Here is a 24,667-nt window from a genome sequence, read left to right on the forward strand (position 1 = left end):
TTCTCCCCTTGACAAGAACTATTACTTCATTCTGGACTGAATATCGATGCTTATTCTTTAACTATGCCTCATACTGATCTGATCATACTGACCCGAGGTCCAATAATCCCGTCTCTCTCAATATAAACTGTTCAGGCAATAAGCCACCTCAGATGCTGCCAAAAGTCTCATGTGATGCAATAATGTGCCAATAAGCTACAAACTTGAATGTGATACATACGAAAAATGAACTCTCGAAAGAACTACTCAACCCACGTAACTAACTAGACAACCGAAAAGGTGTTACGAACCTTCCTCAGAAAATGAAAAACAAAACACACGAAAATGACGGCCTAATCTCATCTCAAACTTTATAACTTTTATCCATCCATTGTTGATTCACCCCAATATTGATCTACTATCTACCCTTGATAACTTAACCTTTTATGTAACACTGCTGCTAGGGTTCACGTTTCATTGAGGAACATCTGAAATGACTAGACTGATCCACCCGGGGCGATACCATGCTTTCATAACCGTATCTCACGGCATCCCAATGTGATTCACTTTGTGTGGGTATTTTAATCCTGTCCAATCCATGAGATCCCTTTCTTTTCTTTGTCAGATCATTACTTAAGCTTTAGTAATACTAATGCTTCACCTCAACTTTCATTTTTTATACTCTTTTCTCAATATCCTCTAAAAATATATAAAGGAAAGCCACTAATTTTTTATGTAAAAGTTCACCAACTGCTGCTCATCATCTTTCTCCATATTGCTTTGCTTTTTATGCTGGGGAAAGGGAATATAGCCACTTTTAAAAGTCGCTCACTCACACCCACTTGAGAAAAGAAGATACTTGATCCCTTTGCCCCTGCAAATACCAGTTTGAAACAAGACTCTTTCTAAAGGCATGCCAAATTGGGAGCTGAAGCATTGTTGCAAGCATGAACAAGTCGTTTTTCTCCCCACTCTCGGCGTTTGCTCCGTTGTCATTCTTGCTGTACTTCCCTTTGCTTCTCCCTTTTTCTTTTCTATCACATTCATACTCTCACATATTCAAGGAAAAGTGCTATCTTTATGATAAGGAATACTTTCTTGGATATCTTAATAATGGATCTCAATTGTGGAAATGTTATGTGCGTCGCTAGGCTTGATCCTTTCCCTCTTTATGGGTGCTCTGTTTTCCCCTTTATTTGTTGCTTATTGTAGAATTTTCTCCACAATCCCCCAACCAAAGAGCATATTGAGTATACCACTTGAACTATAGTTTTTCTTAAGCAGTGAATTGTGTTTAGCCTCTTTTCATCTGCACATTCTTATGCAGTACGTACCATTTACCTTATTGTCTCTCATAAATTCGAACCTCAGGAAGTCCACTGATGTGTTATTTCCTCCTTCCATGGGGTGAAATGGGGTGGGGGGGTGGGGGAGACCAGCTAGGAGTTGATGCTTTAAACAAGTAAAACTAGTGTAAAAGAACTAATCAAGGATTAATTGAGTGCCCAACAATGGTGAAGCCAAGAATTTAGCTAAGGGTGTTCAAGATTTAATATGTTGATATTGGTACAATATGATCCATTATCAGAGAGCAATCCTGACCCCGACGGATCATTCCTTTTTCCGATTTGGATCCATAACAATGGATTGATTTGATTGTCACCAACTTTTTAACTGTCCGTGGTGTCTCAATGTTGTAGTTATGGTAAATTATCAACTGGTCAAGTTTACTTGTCTTCTACTTTTTGGAAATTTAAGCTGTTGTGACTTAGTGCTCTATCTGTGACCATTCTGTTGTTTGTTTCTTGCAGCTTTGGAGGGCAGTGCTACTACTACCTTTCAAGCTTGTTACCGTGTTTATTCATGAAGCTAGTCATGCTATAGCGTGCAAACTTACTTGCGGCCATGTAAATAGTCCTCTCTCATTCTCTTAATTTGTCGAAAGCTGATAATGACATGTACTTGTAGAGTTTCATTTTGTAATAGAATATGATACTTACTGCACCACCGAGATACTTTAGGAGTTGCACCATCCTGGGGTGAGCAGAACATATCTATCAGATAAAATGCTCGAGAAGTATTCCGGTGCTTGGTTGTTGTTAGCAAATATACTATTATAGTCCAGTATTATCATTATCATTACACACGAAAAGGAAACTCCTAAAGTATCTCGGTGATACCTTACCGAAAAAATATTTGACCCGGATCGCCTCAAATATTTTCGGGCCATCTAAAACTATCTAAGGAGTCATAGTCACCGCCCAGCGCGTGACGATTCCTCATTTTTTGCCGTTTTACGACCATAAAATTGAAATTCCGCCTGATTCTCTGATTTTCGTGTGCTATTGGCCCCTCGGACCCGGATCGCCTCAAATTTTTTCGGGCCATCAAAAACGACCAAAGGAACATATTCAGTGCCCCGCCATAACTGTTCCTCATTTTTTGGCGTTTTACGGCCATAAAAAATGAATTCCGCCTGATTCCCTCATTTTCGAGTGTAATAGCCCACGCCTTTCGCGTGGGCCCAGCCCCCCATACCTTGATTGCCTCAAATTTTTTCAGGCCATCAAAAAATGACCTAGGGAACCATAGTCACCGCCCCAATATGACCGTTCCTCGTTTTTGGTATTTTACAGCCATTAAAGTGGAATTTCGCTCGATTCCCTGATTTTCATGTGCTATTGCCCGCTCCTTCCGCGTAGGCCCGGACCTCGGATCCCTATTGCCTCAATTTTTTTCGGGCCATCAACAACGATCTAAGGAACTATAGTCACCGTGCCGCCATGACCGGTCCTCGTTTTATGGCGTTTTACGGCCATAAAATTAGTATTCCGCCCGATTCCCTAATTTTCGTGTGCTATAGCCCACGGCTTCCGCGTGTGCCCGGCCCCTCAGACCCGGATTGCCTCAAATTATTCTGGGCCATCAACAACGACCTAAGGAACCATAGTCACTACCCCGTCGTTACTGTTCCTTTGTTTTTGATGTTTTACGGCCATAAAATTGAAATTTCTTTCCGATTGTTTGATTTTCGTGTGCTATAGCCCACGCGAAATCGCGTGGGCCCGGCTCGTCGAACCCCAATTGCCTTAAATCTTTTTAGTACAATTTTATGGATCTTCGCAAAGAAGAAATCCTCAGCTGTCCAGTTTACTCTTTGTGTTCGCGAGAGTACCTTCGCGAACGCGAAGAAGGACATATCAGAACACCTGCTGCAGCAAAATACCAGATTTTCAAAGTCCAAAATATCCTGTGGCCTATCCGAAACTCACCCGAGCTCTCGGGGCTCCAAACCAAACATGCACACAAGTCTAAAAACATCATACGGACCTGCTCGCACGATCAAATTGCCAAAATAACACCTGAAACTCCGAATTTAGCACCAAATCGAATGAAATTCTCAAGAACACTTTAAATTACTATTTTCTCAACCGAAGGTCCGAATCACGTCAAATCAACTCTTTTCTCACCAAATTTTTCAGACAGGTCTTAAATATCATAATGAACCTGTACCGGGCTCTGAAATCAAAATACGGACTCGGTACTAACAATGCTAAATATCAATCAATTTTTAAAAATAATTAATTTTCATAAAAAAATTTATAACTTGAGCTAGGGACCTCCGAATTTAATTCCGGGCATACGCCCAGGTCCCATAATTCGATACAGACCCACTGGGACTGTCAAAATACGGATCCAGGCCCGTTTACCAAAAATATTGACCGAAATCAACTAAAATTAACTTTTAAGGCAAAAATTCTTATTTTCATTAGTTTTCAACATAAAAGCTTTTCGAAAACCTGCCCGGACTTGCCACGCAAATCGAAAAGGGTAAAAATGAGATTTCTTTAAGGCTTAAGAGTGCAGATTTGAGTTCTAAAACATAAGATGACCTTTTGGGTCATCACATATATATACAAAAAATATACAAATTTTATACACTTTTTTGGTTATTGAATGTAAATAGTTTATGACGTGTGCTAAAAGTGAAAAAATTCATATTATGAAATTAAATTTGAAATTAAACACTCTCAAGCAGTGGCGGAGCCACATTGAACCCAGGGGTATCAAGCGACACCCTTCGCCGGAAAATTACACTATATTGTTAGATAAGTTTTTTTATTTTATGTATATATTTACTATACGTTGATTCCCTTAATTTTTCGATATATCTAATTATTTATATTTTGACACCCTTAATAAAAATTCTGGCTCCGCCACTGCTCTCAAGGTACGTTATCATATAGTAACATATTCCTTTCCTCTTCTCCCGCAAAGGGGCAAACTCCCCTCCACTCTATCCCAGGAAAAAAGAAAGAAAACAACAGAAAAGGAGTATAGATTTACCAAGATTAAAGCTTGTATAATATCAACATAGAAGAAAAAGGTTACATGTACAACAGTATACTAATTAACTAGTTTGACTTATGTAGTTATGTAAATAATTTGAAAATTTGTGTTATCAACTTTTAAGTCATGAGCTGTCAAGATTAAGGGTGTTTTTAGTATGAAAAAAAACAAAAAATATTTTTTAATTTTTCCATGTTTGCTTGGCTTAAATATATAGGAAAACATTTTTGTTATCAACTCATTTTCAATGTTTTCCCTATCAAAAGGAAGTAATACATTTTTCAAAACTCTATTTCAACTTTTTCTACCATATTTCCCATGCCACCAACCCCCAGCAGCTCACCCCTCCAAACTACCCAACCCCCAACCCCTCCCCCAACCACACCCCACCTACCCCAACCTCGCTTACCACCCACCATAATAGAACTACTTATTAAGAATAAAATACTTTTTTATATTTCAACAAAATGAATATTTTTTTTTTCATGATTTAGTAAAAGTATTTATTTTCTTTCATTTCAATAAAACGAGTACTTTTTTTTTTATGATCTAGAAAAAAAATATTTTCTTTCATTTCAACAAAACGAGTGCTTTCTTTTCATGATGTAGAAAAAATATTTTCTTTCATTTTACCAAGCTAAGTACCCTACGGTGTGGGATAATATTGGGTATGTTGTTATTGTATTTCAGCAAACTAAGTATTTTCTTTTCTTAAAATAGAAAAAGTATTTTTTTTTTCCAAAAAATGAGTAGTTTCTTTTCATGATGTTGAAAAAAATATTTTCTTTCATTTCAACAAAACGAATACTTTCTTTTTATGATATAGAAAAAGTAATTTCTTTCATTTCAACAAAATAAGTACTTTCTTTTTATGATGTAGAAAAAGTAGTTTCTTTTATTTCAACAAACTAAGTATTTTATGTTCCTGAAATAGCAAAAATATTTTTTTTCCAACAAAGCAAGTACTTTCCTTTTATGATGTATAAAAAGTATTTTCTTTCATTTCAACAAAAAGAGTACTTTCTTTTCATGATGTAGAAAAATATTTTCTTTCATTTTAACAAACTAAGTTTTTTCTTTCCTGATGTAGAAAAAATATTTTCTTTTATTTTAACAAAGCGAGTACTTTCTTTTCATGATGTAGAAAAAATATTTTCTCATTTCAATAAACTGAGTATATTCTTTTCATGATATAGAAAAGTATTTTCTTTCATTCAACAACAACAACAACAACAACCCAGTAAAATCCCACTAATGGGGTCTGAGGAGGGTAGTGTGTACGCAGACCTTACCCCTACCCCAAAGGAGTAGAGAAGCTGTTTCCGAAAGACCCTCGACTTAAGAAAAAATAAAAAGACAAAATGACAAAAAGAAAACAATATTAGTATCACAACAACAATAATAGGATAAATAGGAATACCATGAAATCCAGAAGAAAGATGCAAAGCAAAGGGAGACAATATTAGTAAATATTAGTATCACCACAACAGTCATAAAAAAAATAGGAACACCATGAAATCTAGAAGAAAGATGCAAAGCAAAAGCGATAGCTAGTAAATAGGACATGCACTGAAAAGCGAAATAGTAAGCCACAATATTGCCAATAGCTATCTTAGACAAAAATCTTACATGGCTAGTTCCACAATGGTACGAAGTAAGGCACGACTCAACTACCTCCTAACCTACAACCCTAATACTCGACCTCCACATCTTCCTATCAAGTGTCATGTCCTCGAAAATCTGGAGCCTCGCCATATCCTGCCTGATCATCTCTCCCCAATACTTCTTAGGTCGCCCTCTACCTCTTCTCGTGCCATCCACAATCAGCTGCTCACACCTCCGTACCGGAGCATCTGGGCTTCTCCTCTTAACATGTCCGAACCATCTAAGCCTCACTTCCCGCATCTTGTCATCAATGAGAGCCACATGCACCTTCTCCCGGATATCATCATTCCTAATCTTATCCATCCTAGTGTGCCCGCACATCCACCGTAACATCCTCATTTCTGCTACTTTTATTTTCTGGATATGTGAGTTCTTAACGGGCCAACACTCAGCCCCATACATCATGGCCGGTCTAACCACCCCTTTATAAAACTTACCTTTGAGTATCGGTGGCACTCTCTTGTCACACAGGACTCCAGATGCTAACCTCCATTTCATCCATCCTACCCCAATACGGTGTGTAACATCCTCGTCGATCTCCCCTCCCCCCTGGATAACCGAACTAAGGTACTTGAAGCTGCCTCTACTCGGGATGACCTGCGAATCAAGCCTCACATCCACGCCCTCTTCCCCTGGCTTAGCGCTGAACTTACACTCTAAGTATTCCGTCTTCGTCTTGCTCAGCTTGAAACCCCTAGACTCAAGAGTCTGTCTCCAATCCTCCAGCCTCTCGTTAACACCAGCTCGTGACTCATCAATCAGAACTATGCCATCGGCGAATAGCATGCACCATGGCACATCCCCTTGAATATGGTGTGTTAACACGTCCATCACCAGGGCGAATAAGAACGGGCTGAGCGCAGAACCTTGGTGTAACCCCATTACAACCGGAAAATGCTCAGAGTCACCTCCTACTGTCCTAATCCGAGTCTTAGCCCCATCATACATGTCCTTAATCGCCATAATGTAGGGAACCGACACACTTTTTGCCTCCAGGCATCTCCAGAGAATTTCTCTAGGAACCTTGTCATACGCTTTCTCTAGGTCAATAAACACCATGTGCAGATCTTTCTTCCTCTCTCTGTATAGTTCCACCAACTTCTAACAAGGTGTATAGTTTTTATAGTCGAACGACCTGGCATGAACCCGAACTGGTTGTCGGATACAGACACTGTCATCCTCACCCTCGCTTCAACCACCCTCTCCCACACTTTCATGGTATGACTCAGTAATTTGATACCCATATAATTGTTACAACTCTGGATATCACCTTTGTTCTTATACAATGGAACCACCGTACTCCACCTCCACTCATCCAGCATTCTCTTCCCCTTAAAAATAATATTAAACAACCTAGTCAACCACTCCAAACTTGCTCTCCCCACACACTTCCAAAATTCTACCGGAATCTCGTCTGGCCCGGTCACTCTGCCCCTACTCATCTTACGCATAGCTCCTACGACCTCCTCAACCTCGATACGCCTGCAGTACCCAAAGTCACGGTGACTCTCGGAATGCTCCAATTCGCATAACACAATATCCCGATCCCCTTCTTCATTCAGAAGTTTATGAAAGTAAGTCTGTCATCTCCTATTAATCTGGGCATCTTCCATCAATACTCTACCATCTTTGTCCTTGATGCATCTCACTTGGTCCAAATCCTGAGCCTTCCTCTCTCTCAACTTGGCCTTCCTCTCTTTCATTCAACAAAATGAGTAATTTCTTTCCATGTTGTAAAAAGATACTTTCTTTTTCAATAAAATAAAGTATTTTCTTTTTAGTTATCGAGCTCAAATTTTAACGTTGTTGTGTGATAAAGTAACGTTGTTCCTTTTGGGTTTGTGTGAATTTTGAAAAGAATAATTAAATTCTTTAAGAAAATAGAGTACGGGGGAGGGGTGGGGGGAGGGGGGAAGGAGTACAGGATACATGGGATTTTATACTCTCTAACCAAACACTAAAAAATATTTTTCGAAAAAGTTTTTCACTCACCAATCAAACAAAAGAAAATAATTGATAAAATCACTCATTTTCCAGAAAAATATTTTCTAGGAAAACATACTAAACACACCCTAACAAAAGCAAAGAAAAAAAAGGTTTACATATACACCACGTGAACAAAGAATACCAATTAACCTTGAAAAGGATTATTCACTAACAATTTCTTAGAAAATATTATTGTGAGAACTTTAGATCGTTGATTGCTTTAACCAATTTGTTTCACAATGTTGAATTAAGCCACCCTTATCCAGTTATAGATGTGCATTTGGAAATTCAAACACTGACACGTATATGTTAAACAATTTGTTTTACAAAAAAAGATATATTATAGCACATAAAAAGACTTAAGCTTGAAGAAAACATCAGAGTATTGGTGGGCTATTACGACTAAGGAAAGAAAACATCAGTGGTAATTCAAGCAAAGGATTTGAGGAATGTGTGCTATATTTGGCCTTAACGATTCATGTTCAGGTTTTGGGAAGACTCAGAGTTATGCTTCTTGTGGGGGTTATGTACAAGGAAAAGAATTTGGTCTTCTTCTTTGATAGGGTGTTTACGTGCTAGCAGCGCACTAGAGTTTGGCTTATATTCGGGGCCAAGTCAGAGTGGGTGGCTCTCAACAGTGGTCCTAATGGGTTCAGGAACTTAAGTGCAGTGCCTAAGAACTTGGAGTGTTCTATGTTATCATCGGGTATGCGGTGCAGTATTGGAGGAAAGGAAGAAATAGCTTCGGATTCACGAAATGTCTTGCAGAATGGGTGTACCAGCTGGAGATGCCATTGTGCGCATGAGGAAGGCATGAGATGGTTCGTGGGTTTTGAGACAACGAGGTCTCGTGAATTGGGTCACTCAGGATGAGTGCGGATTGAGTTCGTTATATTTTGAATGGAGCTATTATTATTTCTAAGGTAAGTCCAGAGTAAATTAGAAGAAGTTGGTTCGGTTAGCAATAGTTGAATCGGCATGATGGTGGCAATGATCAGTTCCTTCAGTGTGTTAAGTTATACATTTGATTTGTGGCGGTACGTGCGAGGCTTGACAACCACCATAATTTGATTGATTTGGGAGGTATTTGATTCTAATGGCCTTATGATGTAAATGGATTCCAGAAGAGTTACAGCGGTTTAGATCGCGACTTGAGGCTTGTATTTTCGGTGGCTGGGAGTTCAGTTGTGCGTTGCAATACTTCTTCTTAAATGAGTTAAGTGAAAGGTTTCTAGCTAATGAAGTGTTTATTCTACTAGTCGTTCAGGGGTTTTGATAAATTCTTGTACTCTCGCATTGCGGCATGATCGGTACAGTGAACGACATGGGAATTAGATCTTGTACTCAATCAAGAGTAAACTACTAAACCATTTTGGCATGACAATCCGAAAATTTATCAGTCAAATCCTTCATTTTACTTCGGAGTGGATTAAGACACTTAGTCTCTTATTTAGAAGTTCAAGTTAGAAAAGTCAACCGGATGTTGACTTATGTGTAAACGATCTCGGAATTGAATTATGATGGTTCCATTAGTTTCGTTAGGTGATTTGGACTTAGGAGCGCGTCCGGAATATGATTTGGAGGTCCGTAGTGGAATTAGGCTTGAATTGGCGAAAGTTGTAAATTTGGCGAATTCGGTCGGCAGTGAAAAATTTAATATCGGGGTCGGAATGGATTTTCGGATGTTAGAGTAGGTTTTTGGTGTCATTTGTGACGTGTGTGTAAAGTTTGAGGTCATTCGGACGTGGTTTGGTAGGTTTCGGCATCGTTTATGTAATTCGGAAGTTTAGAAGTTCTTAGAATTGAATCCGAGGGTAATTTGGTGTTTTGATGTTGTTTTAAGTGATTCGAAGGCTCGACAAAGTTTGTATGTTGATATATGACTTGTTTGTATGGTTGGTTTAGGTCCCGAGGGGCTCGGGGTGATTCCAGGTGGTTAACAGATTTGTTTGAAGTTGGAAAAATGCAGCTAAAGGTGCTGCTACTAGTATTTTCGCACCTGCGGAGGGGGAGACGCAGGTGCGAGGGCGCAGAAGCGCTTGGAGAAGTCGCAGGTGCGGGCAAGGCTAAGGTGGGCTGCAACCGCAGGTGCGTGAAGGATGTCGCATCTGCGAGCCCGCAGGTGCGAGACCTGGGGTGCAGATGCGTAAAGGAGGATTTTGGCTGGCTTCGCAGAAGCGGAAGGAGATGCGCAGGTGCCCTTTCGCAGGCGCGAGATTTTAGCCGTAGATGCGGAACCTGGGCTCTTAAGTGAGTTCTGCACCTGCAATGGAAATTCCGCAGGTGCGGCGTCGCAGAAGCGTAAAAAGGGACCGCAGGTGCGGCTTCGCTGGGCAGAATGTATAAATTGAGGACTTCGTGATTTTTGCTCATTTCCAACATTTTTAACTGGGACTTTGGAGCTTTTGAGGGAATGTTTGAAGGGGATTCAAGGATATTCACTGAGGTAAGTTGCTTGAGCTCTATTATTATTAGCTATGGTGTTTTTCCGTTGATTTCTCACCTAATTAGTAAGATATTTGAAGTGAAATAAGAGGTTAGGGCATGGGATTTTAGAGAGTGTAATTTGAGGATTTGAAGGACCAAATGATGTCGGATTTTGATGAATTTTATATGATTAGACTCGTGAGTGAATGGGATTTCGGGTTTTGTGACTTTTGTTGGATTTTGAAGCGTGGGTGCGGGGGTCGGGTTTGAGTCGATTTCGGATTTTGAGTCTAATTTAGTAGTTTTCTTGTGGAATTGATTTCTTTAGCATATATTAATGGTATTGTACTGCTTGTGACTAGATTCGGGACGCTCGGAGGACGATTCGAGAGGCCAGGGCATTTTGGAGTAGAGATTTGCTCGGATTAAGGTAAGTAACAGTTGTAAATTTAGTCCTGAGGGTATGAAACCCCGAATTTTTATGTCACGTGACTATTTGGAGGTGACGGGCGTGTGGGCGTGCACCATTGGGGGATTGTGACTTGGTCCGTCCCGTAGCAACTGTAAAGTTGAACAACCTGTTGTAGCGACATGCTCTTTATGTTCTTTAGAAGATTTACTGTAAATCATGCTAGATACCATGTCTAGGCTTTACGCCAGTATTCTTTGGATCCTTAGAGGTCGTTTCTTGTTATCCGCTCACTGCTTTAGTTGATATCCCGTACTCAGTCATGTTCATGCATTCTTACATCATAGCTCAGTTTCTATTATTCTATTTGTTGCATCATGTTAATGTTGTTTGGGCTGATTTTTTTGATTTCTTAGAGCCCGAGAGATTGGAGAGGTTTATGACTGAGTGAGGCCGAGGGCCTGTTTGTGAGGTATTGTACCTCAGACATGAGTTGTCTATGAGGATTCTGATATGATATTATAGCACATGAGTTGTCTGTGCCGCACGTGAGATGGCTTGTTATAGCGCTTAGGCTGTAAGAGCCCCTCCGGAGTCTGAACACCCCCAGTGAGCGCAGGTACCTACTGAGTGCGAGTGCTGAGTGCTGAGCGATTGTGAGGCATGAGTGATGGTGAGGCATAAGGGATTGTGAGGTTGTAGTGATTGGGAGGACTGAATGATATTAGCCCGAGGGGAAGTATATAATTTCATCATCCATGCTCATAGTTGCTTTGATTCCCTGTTGAGAGCTGTTAAAAGATATTTCTAATTGATTTACTTGAACTTGATTTAAACAAGCTGATTTGACTTAAACTCTGGTTACAAAGCATGCCGCATTTTACTAAATTTTTGTGATATGAACGGTACTTGCATTTAGCTCATCACTACTTCTCAGCCTTTAATTATTTCTGTTACTTACTGAGTTGGTGTACTCACGTTACTTCCTGCACATTGTGTGCAGATCCAGGTATTTTTGGTCACGGTAGCGACTGCTGATATTCCTGTAGCTGATCATTGGAGTTAGCAAGGTAGTTGTCTGGCGATCGCAACCCTGTTTTCTCCTTCTTTATCTCCCCTTAGTTGTATTTTGGATTTTGTCCAGATTATGTTAGTTTTATTGTTGTCGGACCGATTTTTAGTAGTTGCTCATGACTCAGTGACACCTCGATGTTTGGGGCTTTTCATTCCGTATTTCTTTGTTTTGATTTGAACTCCTTTACGAAGGTCTTTATGTTAAATAGCTTTGAAATTATCTTTGAAATGAAAATATGGGTTTGTTTTGGAAATGATTCAGCTTGCCTAGTTCCACGATAGGCGCCATCACGATAGGTTTGAGTTTAGGGTCGTGACAAGTTGGTATCAGAGCCCTAGGTTACATAGGTCTCACGAGTAATGAGCGGGTTTAGTAGAGTCTTGCAGATCGATACGGAGACGTCTGTACTTATCTTCGAGAGGCTGCAGAACCTTTAAGAAACCTCACAATCTTGAATTCTTGCCGTGCGAATCTGTTGATTCTGATAACTAAACAAATACGACCTAAGGAACCATAGTCTAAAAATGGTGGCTGAAAACATCATGGTTTCTAGCCTGTAAAGTCTCGTATATATCTCCTTTTATTCTCCTTTTTCTCTTTTAGTTTGTGGATGTGGGCTGCTACTTTGTGACACCAATATCGGTGCCATAGTCAAAGTAGTCTTGAGCTTCTGAAAGCTCGCCTCACACTCGTCCGACCATCTAAACGGGGCACCCTTCTGGGTTAACCTGGTCAACGGGGCTGCTATAGATGAGAACCCCTCCACAAACCGACAGTAATAACATGCCAATCCCAAGAAACTACGGATCTATGTAGGTGATGTGGGTCTATGCCAGTTCTGAACTGCCTCAATCGTCTTAGGATCCACCTGAATTCCCTCAGCTGATACAACGTGACCCAAGAAAACTCAACCAAAACTCGTATTTTGAGAACTTAGCATATAACTGGTTGTCTCTCAGAGTCTAAAGAACGATCCGAAGGTGCTGCTCATGCTCCCCTCGACTGTGGGAGTAGATCAGGATATCATCAATAAACACAATCACAAAGGAATCCAAGTAGGGCTTGAATACCACTCGGTTCATCAAATCCATGAATGTTGCTCGGGTATTTGTCAGCCCAAATGACATTACTAGAAACTCATAATGCCCATACCGAGTCCGAAAAGCTGTCTTAGGGACATCGGATGCCCTAATCCTCAACTGATGGTAGCCAGATCTCAAATCAATCTTCGAAAACACCTTGGCACCCTGAAGCTGATCAAACAAATCATCAATCCTCGGCAATGGATACCTGTTCTTGATGGTGACCTTATTCAAATGTCGATAATCTAAACACATCTTCATCGATTCATCTTTCTTCTTCACAAACAACACAGGTGCACCCCAGGGCGAGACACTGGGTCTAATGAAGCCCTTATCAAGCAGATCTTGAAAATGTTCCTTTAATTCTTTCAACTCTGGTGGGGCCATGTGGTATGGCGGAATGGAAATGGGCCGAGTGCCCGGAGCCAAATCAATACAGAAATCAATATCCCTGTCGGGTGGCATCCCCGACAGGTCTGCAGGAAATACTTCTGGAAACTCACGAACAACCGGCATTGAATCCATGGAAGGAACCTCCGCACTAGAATCACGGACATAAGCCAAATAAGCTAGACACCCATTCTCGACCATATGCCGAGCCTTCACATAAGAGATAACCCAGCTGGTAGAATGGCTAGGAGTCCCTCTCCACTCTAATCGAGGCAACCCCAGTAAGGCTAAGGTCACCGTCTTGGCGTGACAATCTAATATAGCATAATAAGGTGACAACCAATCCATACCCAGAATGACATCAAAATAAACCATATCGAGAAGTAGAAGATCTATACGAGTCTCAAGGCTCCCAATGATGACCACACACAAATGATAAACACGATCTAAAACAATAGCATCTCCCACTGGTGTGGACACATACACAGGAGCACTCAAAGAATCACGAGGCACGACCAAATAGGAAGCAAAATAGGATGACACATAAGAGTAAGTAGATCCCGGATCAAATAGAACTAAAACATCCCTACTGCAAACTGAAACATTAATTAATTTTTAAAAGAAATTAAACTCGCAACAGAAGAGTCAAATAACGAGGCTATGAACACTAGCCTCGAATTATCGGATGAAACACGAAAGCTTCTCTCGTCCAATTGGCCTCCCAAAGGCAGCGAATCGAAAGATACTATAGTCGAAGAACCAAGCTTCGCCATTTTAAACTCGGGGACTTGGTGCTAAGAAAAGTCACGCTCGGTACCCGAAATTCTAACGAAGGAAAACTAGGACCGAACTGGGAAGGACCGTATCAGGTTCTCGAAAATGTCGGAAAAATATCATACAAGCTCGGTATCATAAACGGCAAACAACTATCAAGCAATTGGAACGTGTCGCACCTAAAACGATACTACTGCTAAGGTACGACCCTCCCATATTCGTTTACATTTCGAAACTAACCCCTACAGGAGTCCGATCAGGAGCTAGGATGGATCCTTCAATACGAAGGCCTAGGTCTGAAAGCATGCGTTGCACTCTTTTTCCCTTAGACCGATTTTATCCCAAATAGATTTTTTGGCAAGGTTTTTAATGAGGCAACCATTGATCATGCTAACTTAGAAATAAATCGACAGTATTCGGGGCCTATTTACAATCGACCTCGAATAATGGGGGGGGGTATTAGGCCTCAAATATATCAAGTTCGATGCAAGAAAGTTACTTTATAACAACAGGGTTCCGATAGGAAAAATTGTAAGAGCTAAATGGTCAAAACGAACCATGCTCATGTAGTTGGCCCGAGCCCTGACATAAAACATGGACACAGGTACAATGACTTGCAAAGAAATTTTTTTCTTTACCGATATCTTATATCCAAGATTTATTACGCAAACAGGCTTAAGGTAAATAAACGAGTTCGAGCAACACTCGCTCAACTATTACGCCTACGGGCTACATTACTTCGAGTTCGAAATCACTCACTCGACTATTAGGCCTACGTGCTATATTATTTCAAGTTCGAATCACTCACTCGACTATTACGCCTACGAGCTATATTACTTTGAGTTCGAATCATTCACTCGACTACTAAGCCTACGAGCTATTTTTATTTCGAATTCGAGCAAGTACTCACTCGACTATTACGCCTACGGGCTATATTACTTCAAGTTCGAAACATTCACTCGACTACTAAGCCTACGGGCTACTTTTATTTCGAGTTCGATCAAGCACTCACTCGACCATTACGCCTATGGGCTATATTACTTCGAGTTCGAAACATTCACTTGACTACTAAGCCTACGGGCTATTTTTATTCCCTACTGACACTGAATCAATCATCGGAGACTCTGCAGTGGTGTCCCGAACATAAGCTAGATAAGACAAACAACCCTTCTCGGCCATAGGTCGAGCCTTCAGAAAAGAGATGACCCGACTAGATGTACTAACCGAGGAACCCTTTCACTCCAATATCGATAATTCTGGCATCGCTAAGGTAATAGTCTTGGCATGACAATCAAGGATGGTATGGTATGGGGCCATCAAATATGGTTCCTTAGGCCGTATTTGATGGCCTAGAAAATTTTTAGGCGATCCGAGTCTGGGGGGCCTGGGCCCAATCAGAAGGCGTGGGTTGTAGCACATGAAAATATGGGAATCGGGCGCAATTTTAGTTTTTTGACCGTAAAACGCAAACAAACAAGGAACGATCATGGCGGGGTGGTGACTATGGTTCCTTAGGTAGTATTTGATGGTGCGGAAATATTTTAGGCGATCATGGTCCTGGGGTAGGGGCCCACTCGGAAGGCTTGGGCTATAGCACACGAAAATATGGGAATCAGGCGGAATTCTAGTTTTTTGGCCGTAAAACGCAAAAATTAGAGAAACGGTCATGGCGGGGTGGTAACTATGGTTCCTTAGGTCTTATTTGATGGCCCGAAAAAATTTTAGGCGATCAAGGTCCTGGGGGCATGGGCCCACTCGGAAGGCGTGGGCTATAGCACACGAAAATATGAGAATCAGGCGGAATTCTAGTTTTTTGGCCGTAAAACGCAAGAAAAAGAGGAATGGTCATGGCGGGGTGATGACTATGGTTCTTTAGATTGTATTTGATGGCCCGGAAAAATTTTAGGTGATCCGGGTCTGGAGGGCCCGGGCCCACTCAGAAGGAGTGGTTGTAGCACACGAGAATATGAGAATCGGGCAAAATTCTAATTTTTGGCCGTAAAAGGCAAAAAATGAGGAACGATGATGGCGGGGCGGTGACTATGGTTCCTTAGGTCATATTTGATGGCCCAAAAAAATTTTAGGCGATCTGGGTCCGGAGGCCAACCCACTCGGAAGGCGTGGGCTATAGCACACGAAAATATAAGAATCGGGAGAAATTCTAGTTTTTTGGCCGTAAAACGCAAAAAATGAGGAATGATCATGGCAGGGTGGTGACTATGCTTTCTTAGGTCGTATTTGATTGCCCGAAAAATTTTTAGGCGATCCGGATTCGGGGGGCCCGGGCTCACTCAGAAGGCGTGGGCTATAGCACACGAAAATATGGGAATCGGGCGGAATTCTAGTTTTTTGGCCGTAAAACGCAAAAAATGAGGAACGATGATTGCGGAGCGGTGACTATGGTTCCCTAGGTCGTATTTGATGGCCCGAAAAATTTTTAGGCGATACGTGTCCGTAGGGCCGATCCACTCGAAAGGCGTGGGCTATAACACACGAAAATATGAGAATGGGCAGAATCCTAATTTTTTGGCCGTAAAACGCAAAAGAACGAGTTGGGTACAATGCTTTTGATGGCCTAAAATCCGATGCCCTCTTTTACTCTTATTTTGTTAAGCATTGGGTATAATGCTTATCTTTTTTGGGGGAGGGGGAGTGGATTTTATTGATTATATTTGATACATTATGAGACATTTGGCCCGTAATAACTTGATATTATTTTCTCTTTTCTTATTATGTATATATTCTCTCTCTTTATCTCATTATGTATATTCATTCTATTTTCACTAGTTTTTTGCTTATTAGCTTCTTTATTTTTATTTCTTTATTAGTTCTTTGTTTGATTTAGTAGTTTTTTCTTTATGTTTTAGTAGATAATAATTATTTGGTTTTCTTAATGCCATGGTTCTTTCCAAAGGTAGTTGTTGTGTGAACCGGGTGACTCATCCCAGCGATGAATGGCGTGACAACCTTCTTAAGGGAACGAGTCTGTTTTTGTGTTTAGGTAATAATAGTAGTAGTAATGAATAAAAAGACCTAATTAAGTCATGATCGAAGAGTCAACCATGCTTTAGTTGGTACCAACACACTTAACTACGTGCTTATGGTTAGAGACAAGGTTTTTGAAAGAAATAGCTCTAGTTAGTGACTTTGTGACTCTTGTATTGACTTTGGCAATCATCGAGTGGTTTAATTGGACTATAGTGATCTTTAAACTTGAATGTGGTCGTTGTGGGCCCTCGACTCCGTCCTCTTTAACAATCCGGTTGCGTGAGGGGTAAGGTGAATTGTTGCTAGTCCAAGTATCCGTGCGAAGGGTCTAGAACTTGCCTCGAATGTGTTTCAAGGCGAAATCCTAAGTTTTGCTTGGTTGAGAAGTGATTGTAGGCTCTACTTGGCCCGTATGAGTTTTCTATTGTCAACCAATGCCATTATCCCTAGTCAACCCTTTTGAGTCTCTAGTCTTTCTCATTTGATAACCATGTTACAAGTCTTTACCCGTTTGGTCGTGACCCTCTCTTGGCACCTAAACTTTCCTTAACACTCACGTGAAACAAATGGATTAAAACGTAAGTTTGGGGGAGAGACGAGGAACTTGAAAAAGGTATCAAGGCACAAAAAGAGAAAAGAAATGATCTCTATGAGAAGAGAAGGCAAGAAAAGAAAAGAACAAAAAGAAAAATGCAAAAAGGGAATAAGTGGAAGGGTTGAATGGATTCAAAAAGAGGTAATGATCTCAAACATGGAGAAATCAAAAAGGGAGAAAAAGAATGAAATGATAAAAAAAGAGTGATGTTAAGTCTCTCTAGTCCTCAATGAAAATAAAGTGCCTCTAAGAATTGGCAAAGTGTGAGTCGAGAAATGAAAGATGGAGTGCTTAAGGAAAGGTGTAACCACTCACCCATACCGTATCCGACCCTAATCCAAAAGCCTTCATTACATCCCGAAAGAAGTCCTACTTGATTTCAAGCCGAGTGAGCTTACATTAGTGGCGATCTACATGAAGGGCAAGCCTATGGTACTTGAAGCCGTACTTGTGACATTCTCTTGAGAGAGATGAGTGAAACTTTCATAAATTTTTGGAGCGAGTGCTAAATTTCTTAAGTGAGCCTGGCAAATGGAAAGTATAGGAGGAAGAGTTTGGAGTCCACCATGACCTACATGATAGAGCAAGAGTGGCACCTAACCCAACCCGCTAGGTAAGCCAACTTTTAACTATCCAATTCTAATAACAATTATTAAAGCAATTTAAGTAAATAATTATCTTAACCTTATACATTCCCCAAGAACTGGTAGTACAAATCATGAGCTTCTAAGAATAGAGTATACAAAACTGGTATGAAATAATTACATCATTTGTTTGAAAAGTACATAAACAGAGTTTTATGAATCTAAGGCTACCATGAACAAGAGGCAGCTACAATAGGAACGCAGGTACATCTTCAAATATGGCAACCATCGAGTGCAGCAACAACAACAACCAATATCTGCATGCAATGTGCAGAAGTGTAGTATCAGTACAACCGACCCCATCTACTAAGTAAGTAACAAACCTAACCTTAGGTAGAAAGCAGTGACGAGCTTTTACCAAGGTCGGGTCCAAAACCAATAGTCCCAAGTCCATCACAACATAAAGCAAATAATACAAGAAGAAATTCAAAGGAAAATGCTCAGCTAAATCATAATTTTCAAAGAAATAGTTCTTCCTTTTAAGTACATCAGTGAAACCCAAAATCGTTTACCGAAGTTGCCAAAAATATAAATAAGTTTGAAAGCAATAATTTTCCCCAAAATCCTTTTAATAATAAATGAGATATTTTATTTTCTTCCCAAATAACCCAGTGTAAAAATAAATGCATCACTATGCCCATCTGTCAACATGTGAGAAATCATGAATGATGTGATACTGTACAACATGAGGAAAATACATCTCTATACATGTATGTCCATGTGTGCATGTCAATGCGATGCAACTTAGTGATAAAATTATATGCATACTCCCAGAGTATCATTTCACTCAGTCCTCCCGGTCACTCAGTCCTTCCAATCGCTCAGCACTCGCACTCGGCACTCACACTCAGTAGGTACCTGCGCTCACTGGGGGTGTGTACTAAAATTTTCACACCCCGAATATAATTCTTGTTTTTCTTCCTCCAGTAATTTGAAAAACTTCTTTGCATCTTCAGATAGTCTTTTCCCAACTTCTTAACTCCTTATTCATTCCTTGTCTGACCCTCTATATTTCTAAATATATCATGAAGTAGTCCATCAATATCTTCACGCATGGTAGAAACCTTCATCATCATTGCTTAGATGAGGTGTATTTCTCGAGGAAAATCCTTCGTCGTGGAAAACCCATTTGGTATAACCTTCAATAAATCTATGAACAACCAAATGATACTCCACCACATTTCTATAATGCCAATAGCGATTCATGCACTTTTTGCAGGGGCATAATATTTCATTTCCTTGGGAGGCTCGTTCAAATGCCTTATCCAGAAAATCATTCACTCTACGGATATACTCATCCGTCCATCTCAAGAGATTCATCCAACTTTTATCACCATTATCCATAGATATCCTATACGATAGAAGTAAATCAACAAAACTAACCAAATAAACCAAAAGCATATTAATTTGATATTGACCACTGCTTTGAAGGGTGAAACTCAGAAAGTCACAAACAGTAAAGCAATTTTGGCATGAAAGGCAGAATTACTTTTCTGTAATGTAACATAATATTTTATTTTTTGACTTCTCTTACCATAAAGCAATTCTTCTAACAAAAGTAAAAAAGAAATCTTTTTTGTTACATTGTCACCTTCTTTCTAAATATTAATAACAAATATTCAATTTCATTATTAACCATTTAATAAAGTTAAAAACATCGTTGGTTATCAAATTCCCAAATCTGCCTTTGATGCATATAACATTGTGTTGGTTATAAACTTCAATAATTTTTTAATAAAGTTAAACTTTATCCTGCAATTATTAAGATATAACTTGAATTAGGGGAAAAAGTGTAAAAATAATTCAAAAAATTTGACCAAGAAGAAAGAGGATGAATCCCCACATCTGTTATATGTGATTAAATTAGTAACATTTGGGGAGAGAGTTGTTTTGATTAAATTAGTTATTCATTTTATTCCCCTACATCTGTTATATGTGATTCTCCCTCCTAATGGAGAATAGAAAAAAATGAAAGACAAGACCCTCTGGGGAAAAGATCTGGCATAGAAAAATGCCTTTTAAAGTACCTTTCTGTATAATGAGGCTACTTGCTAACAAAATACCAATAGATGATATGAACATCAAACAACAGGAAAGTTCGAATCAAAGAGCAAGAACGCAAATCCCAACACTAAAAAAACAGAACGAATTGGTTGTGTTTTCTCAATGACTTCGAGTGACCTTTCATGTAAAATACGAAATATATATAATGATTCCAAACTCAAACAGCGAGTATAGCCACAACTACAAGGACCACATCACAGAAATAATTTAAAGTTTCTGGAAATTCTCATTATGTTTAGGTTTATCTTGTTTCATTTTTGTGTATCCTTTTGGCAGAAAGCGAAGAAAGAAAACTACAAAATTTTGCAGGTTTTTGTGCTGATAAATATGGACTAAGCTCTTTTATTTTTTTGTTTTAATGTAAATACTATTTGCTAAATGCTACAACATACGATTAATGAGAAGTTGAAAAGATAAAAAGCATGTACCGATTATGATGTTCACATGCAGTGTAGAGATTCCAAGCGTAATGGATATTAGCACATCCAGAAACAGACCACCAATGAGGATACAAAATGCTACCCAAAGTGGATTAAGACCCTGAACAAATTAACTTATTTAGAATTAATATAAAAGATAAAGACTTTCAGAAATTTAGACCCATACTAGCCACACCCTAAACAATTTAAAACCCTAACAATTTGGGTTCAAAGCATCAACAGAAAAGACGGTATCAATTACACCACTCCCACCCTAAAATTAAAGAAAATGGAATAATTTAAAAAAATACCCAAATTAGAACAAAAAACATACACATGAAGTTGGTTTCTCACAGAGTATCTTATGGGTTGAAAATTTCTCGCGATTGAACTCGATCTCTTACCTGTAATCATTGCTACTCATGTAGCGTCAGAACCAGCTTGTATACCGAATCTGTCAAATTTGATGCTCTGAAAACACACCAAACCAATCAATCTCTATCTATTTAACAAAATTCAAATGATAGAAGAAAAGCAAATAAAAATCTGATGGTCTGAAAACACAATCCATCATATACCCATTTCAAAACTCACTTAAAAGAATCAAACTTGATAATTTAACTGGCAATTATTGTCCCAAGCAACAAAATCATGAACAAAATAAATTTGATGCTTTGAAATTTCAAATACCCATTCCAAAAATATTTTCTAATTAAGAAGGAATTAAAGAACAAAATCCAAATAGTAGACAACACATTACACCAGCAACCACTAAATTTGATGCTCTAGAAACACAAACATTTGAATGCTCTGGAATCTCAATTTTTATCTTTTCATAGCCTCATTTAGCAAAATCAAAATGGTAGAAAACAGATTATATCATAAACAAAATAAACCTGATAATACAATCCAACAAACACCCATTTCAAAACTCTCCTAAAATGATTAATCTGTATCCGTTAATGCCGGAATTAAAGCCTCAAGCAACAAAATCAAGATGGTAGAACAAACATTTGATGATCTGTATTGGTCTGTTTTTTGTATGTTGTGAAAGGGAAAAAGCATACTGGTTTGTAAAGCTGGAAAGGTCCAGCAAAGATTCCAGTTCTAGGCAATTGTCCTTAAGGCATAGAGGGGAAAGTAACTTCTTTATTACCTTATCTCTCATCTTTTTCATAATTTCATCACATGAGATTTGTTATTGTTTTAGAAGGCAAAAGTTGTCTAGTTGTACACACATGTGTCCATTTGTAAGTATGTATCCGAAAAGTGCATGTTTTCTTTTTATATTCTGTTTCTTTTCCTATCTTAAATTATTTGGACAGACTGCTTTTCACTCTTTTCTTTGTTGTAAAGTTCATTCCAAAAATATGGATGTACAAAAACTACACTATCTATATAATATATAATTGAATAGTACTTAGTAAAGAGAGAAGAAAAGCAAAAGATTGCTTTCAACAGATTGTTTTGCTTTAAGTCACTTAAAAATGATCAATCCGTCCTCTATATATGGGAATTACAAAATCAAGAACCAGTCACATAGTAAACAAAATGTAGACTGAGAATAGAGCCTGGGCACGAGGCCAGAAACTCAATTAACTAAAGTAAAATCACAATAGAGCTGAGAATATCCATTAAAATCAGCAGGAAACAAAATCAAGGCCAAAAAAAAAAAAAAAAACCAGGCACCCAAAGGACTCCATTATCAATTCGTCCCATAAAGCAATAGAAAGTAATTAAAACGCAGAAACCTAATTAACCACAGTGAAATGAGATCTTAATATAGCTTAGAATACACATAAGAGAACTCCTTTTTTCCGCAATTAAAAATCAGCAGCAAACAAAAGTCGAGGAAAATGAAAACCCTAGCATCCAAAAGACTACATCGGACACATAAAACACATATGAATTAAGAACCTTTTTGCCAAGACTACAGCATGAATTAAACACAGAACCCAAAAGACTACAACATGAATTAAGAAACTTTTTGCCAAGAACTAAAAAACACAGTAAAAACGTATAGCAATGGTAACAAAAACAGTAAAAATGACCAAAAGAAGAGAGAAAATTACCAGGCTATGGTGATTTTGGACTTCTCTGATTCGAGCACAAATCTGATTTTAGAATTTGGGGAGTTGGGGAAGGCTAGCAACTGTTCTTGAAGAATTGGGTATCTGAGTTCATTGAATTTGTAACCGGCGAAGCTTCGAATAAGTGCCGGAAAGACCGACGGAAAATAGTGAACGACGACCACGTTTTGGGCTTTGGGAACTCTAGGGTTTGATGATTATGGTGGTCCAATGAAGAGGTATTTGCATAGATATAGAGACAATGAAAGTGAGAAAGTAAATCTAAAAAATTTGGAAGAAACTCGGCCAAGAGAGGATTTAGGAGATGGATTCTTGAATTCTAAGGCAAAAAGAAAAGAGAGGGGAGTTTGGATGTATCGACGTATACTGGAGGTGGGTTTATTGTATTTATATTATTAAAATTAATTAAAATATATAAAATAATAGGTCAGTTGACGGGCTCAGTAAATTTCAGCGGAAAAAATGAGGGGGGAATGAATAACCATTCCCGTAGAAATTTTTTCCCCAAAACCGTTGCCATATATATGTCTATTGGGACGGTTTACACGTCCGTTGCGAAACAAATCTCTATGGCAATGGTTTTGTTACAATTGCAACGGTTTGATGGCTAAAGTGTGCTGATACCATCCAAATTCGGTTGTAACGGTTTGATAACGGTTGCCAAAATAACTGTTGCCATAGGCCCATTTTCTGGTAGTGCCTTTTCAACCTATGTATAACAAATACAAGTATTAATTATACATCATATATGGTATTATTCTATGTATAGCTAATACATAATAAATCATGTATTAGTATTTATCAAGACTATTAATTCATGCATAAGCATGGTTAAAGATAAAATTACCCTTCAAGTAAAGCTAACTAATACTTGAAATTATACAATGCATGTCATTTTTAACATATCATACCAAACAATCATAAGAAATAATCTCATCATAACTAATACTAGTATAATTAATCACTGCATTATTAATATCTACATTACTAATACATTATATTCAGTTATATTCGTATGCATCCTGCGAAATGATCCCTAAAAGAAAATATCAGGAGTTATATTTGGAGATGAGTACGAAAAGAGAAGTCTTTTCATAGTGACATCCTTCCAGCTAGGGGTGGGCATCGATCAGTTCGGTTCAGTTATGAATATTATCGATTTTACATATCGGTTATCGGTTTATCAATATGCAAAACCGATAACCGAACCAATAAAAAATCAGTTATCGATTATCGGTTAATCGATTTACCCCATAAAGTAACTCAATCTAGATCAAAACTTCTTCAGAAGCTCGCAAGTCGCAACTGAAGATTTTCTATTGTTTTAGTCCTTTAGACATAAGATGTCAAAATGTAGTTAATTAGATCAAAACTTCTTCTGAAGCTCGCAACTGATAAAGATTTTCTTACTGTCTTTGTCCTTTAGACATAAGATGTCAAAATGTAGCTAGCTAATTAGAAGTGGAACAACAAACAACAAACAACCACAACCATAGGATAAGCTTAGCGACACAAACTTGAATTAGCCAAAAACATATTATAATGATATATTGATAACAATTAGTAGCAGCAGAATTCTATTCATTACCTCCACATATTGCAATGGAATGTTAGCAACAAGTTCAGTACTGTCGTTCAATTGGCCATATGAGTAAGCAGTGCTTTCGTACCATTTTCTTTTGTGTCAGCAAAATATTCTCTTTTGCAATGTTTACAATCACCCTTTTTAT

The 24,667-nt window shown here is 38.8% G+C and overlaps 1 long non-coding RNA gene across 1 annotated transcript; it reads left to right on the forward strand.

Moving 5' to 3' along the window:
* The first annotated feature begins 737 nt into the window (after positions 1–737).
* LOC142171456 (uncharacterized) lies at positions 738–12,043 on the forward strand. The gene is made up of 3 exons (XR_012701017.1): positions 738–982; positions 1,791–1,886; positions 11,820–12,043. It is a non-coding gene; the product is annotated as an uncharacterized LOC142171456 (long non-coding RNA).
* The last annotated feature ends 12,624 nt before the right edge of the window (positions 12,044–24,667 follow it).

Source organism: Nicotiana tabacum, chromosome 17, assembly GCF_000715075.1.
Source record: "Nicotiana tabacum cultivar K326 chromosome 17, ASM71507v2, whole genome shotgun sequence".
Classification (NCBI taxonomy): Eukaryota; Viridiplantae; Streptophyta; class Magnoliopsida; order Solanales; family Solanaceae; genus Nicotiana; species Nicotiana tabacum.